This window comes from Aulostomus chinensis, chromosome 18 (assembly GCF_037954235.1).
Source record: "Aulostomus chinensis isolate RoL2024-O1b breed Wild chromosome 18, RoL_Achi_v1.0, whole genome shotgun sequence".
NCBI lineage: Eukaryota > Metazoa > Chordata > Actinopteri > Syngnathiformes > Aulostomidae > Aulostomus > Aulostomus chinensis.
In genome coordinates this window covers 19,889,218-19,891,657 of record NC_141337.1, presented here as the reverse complement: position 1 = coordinate 19,891,657, position 2,440 = coordinate 19,889,218, and the positions used below count along the sequence as shown (strand labels likewise).

The 2,440-nt window shown below is 45.5% G+C and overlaps 1 long non-coding RNA gene across 1 annotated transcript in view; it reads right to left on the bottom strand.

Annotated features, from left to right (window-relative positions):
* Positions 1-499: 499 nt before the first annotated feature.
* The window catches only part of LOC147245590 (uncharacterized), a 3,546-nt gene continuing 1,605 nt past the window's right edge, over positions 500-2,440 (bottom strand). The window contains exons 3-6 of the long non-coding RNA XR_015110033.1: positions 2,353-2,433; positions 2,135-2,265; positions 1,801-2,048; positions 500-1,590 (exon numbers count right to left, since the gene is read on the bottom strand). This is a non-coding gene — a long non-coding RNA (uncharacterized LOC147245590). The remainder of the gene's footprint in view (positions 1,591-1,800; positions 2,049-2,134; positions 2,266-2,352; positions 2,434-2,440) is intronic.

The window sequence follows — 2,440 nt, the reverse complement described above, 5'->3', positions numbered from 1 at the left end:
TGTAAAAAACAGTCTTCGATGGTCTTATTTCAGTACAAAACTGAAAAATTAGATTCAGCTGGACCTTCCTCATTGGTGTAGTGGCCAGTATCTCCACCCGTCACATGCTCTGACTCCCTCGATGCTCGATGGCCATTCAGTTACTTTGCAAAGATCCGTGTCAGTAAAACCTCAGTCTTATTCAGATATGATGAAGGAACACATACCTTTGTCTGGGTACATTTCTGTACTAAGAAGTAGGCCTGCACAGTTAATCAAAATTAATTGCAATGTGACCTCCTAAAGTTTTCAAACTGTGTGTGTAATATTTGTTAAAAGGCTAACTGTCAAAATACCATTTTAAATGAAGTACTGTGGGACTGTGCTGGCAGAATACATCTTTAATTCATACAGACTCCCCCGGAAATCACATCATTATCATTTGAATGTTTTTTTCAATGAAAATGAGAATAATGGTGCAAAACCACACATTCTCTCTGACATCGCGAATCACATCCAGAACATCACTAAACTCACTTTAGTGTAGCCCAAAAGAACAGACCTGATGTTAGCAGCACTGGGGGGAGAGACGAAGACATGTTAGATGCACTATGGTAGAAACAGGCATTAATTCAGGTTACAGGTCTTTTTTATGCAGACCATCTGACTGCAGACATGAAGGGATGCACACCTCCTCAGCCTTCTAGATGGATAGACTGAGATATCTACATGACTCCACCATCTCAATATTGCTTCCATTCGTGCAGGCTGGAGAGGCTGGGACACGTTCCTCCTGAAATCCACTTCCATCTTTTTTGTTGTTGCCACGTTTAGCTGCAGGTGGTTTGGCCCACGTCACTTAGTAATAACAGCTGATCAGTGAAGCCTTTTCATTGGGCAGGTATGGCTGCAGAGATCAAGCTATCTGAGGTTTCTTCAACCCCAGAAAGATGCAGAATCTGCTCTGGAGAGATAGTTTCTTCTTGTCTTTAGGCATTGCAGCCTTCATCTGCTCCAGTTCTTTTATCAGGAGGCATTCTTGTGTCTCTCTGCCTGCAGCTCAGATTCAAATTTGTCCCAGCTGAGCTTGACCTTCTCCATCTCCCTCAGAAGAGACTCTTCCTTTTTCTTTGCTTTAATTTTCTCAGCTTCTTTCTCAGCCTTCAAGGTCTGAATCATGAGCCTGTGTGTCTTCTTTCTGTCTTCACAAGACTTAATTTTGTCCTCTAACCTCAGCTCAAGGACCTCAAACATCTTAAAAACACATTCAGACTTCTGCACGACATCTTGAAGTGAATTCTTGATCTGCTGCTGCTCGTCACTCAGGAGAGCGTTCTGTCTCTCCTCCTGGAGAGCTTTCATCACGTTTATCATCTTTTTGAGTTAAGCCTCTTCTTCTACTCTCACTGCCAGTATGTGAGCTGCCTCCCCAGAATTAAAGCTCATGTTGTCCCCGTGTTGGATCACGTGATGGACCTCTTTCTCTTCATCCCCGGCCACCTGGTCTGTGTCAAGGAGGTGAAGACCATTGGCAATAAAAGGATGGTCCTGGAGGTCTGGCCGTGACAACCGCTTCCCAGGGTCTTTGGTCAACAGACCATTGAGGAAAGACTGGGAGGAAGACATCACATATTTAGGACCATACAATTTTGTTAGTCATTAGTAAATACATTATTATTAAAGTATGTACAGTTACAAATTACATGAAACACATTTCCTGGTTTAGGGTGACTTGCATTTTGGCTAGATAGTTGTGTTATCATGCTAAAAACTAGCTAGCTAGTTAGCGGCTGAAGACGAGACAGGAGAATGTAGTTGTACCTTGCAGCTGGCGCTCATCTTGTTGGGCCAATCAACTGAGCCTTCCAGGCAGAGCTCTTCAGGTGGGTCCTGATGCAGCAAGGAAGGGAAGCTTCCCGGTGTGGAGCTGGAACAGAGAACAGCCCGGAGCCCAGAGATCAGCAGTATGATCATATGGCTCCCCCCTCATCCGCTCAGGGGACATGAAGGCTGGGGTTCCCCTCTGAGACATCAGCTTGGAGGTGGGCTTCCTCATGACCCTGGCAAACCTGAGACAGAATGGCATCACATAGACTTATACTTGTAGATGAGGACGCTCACAGCCATGTTTCCTTCAACTTCTGAATCGACTTACCCAAAGTCACACGGCTTCGTCATGCCGTCGTCCCCCAACACCCTATTGTTCGTCTTCGCGACTCAAGGAATAATAGGACATGAGTGTAAATAGTGGGGAGCTGAGAGTAGCTGGCAGGTGAACTTCTGGACCTTGGAAGAAGGAGAGAAATGCAAATGTTGATGGGGTGAAGTCTCAGTGAGTGTAATGTCCAGCGTGACTGTGTAATGAAGGGGTACCTGGTCCTCTGGGAAGTTCCCGCAATCGTGAAGGGCCTGGAGCAGGTTAGAGCCTCCGGCGTACTTCATCACAAAAACAAGCTGCTGA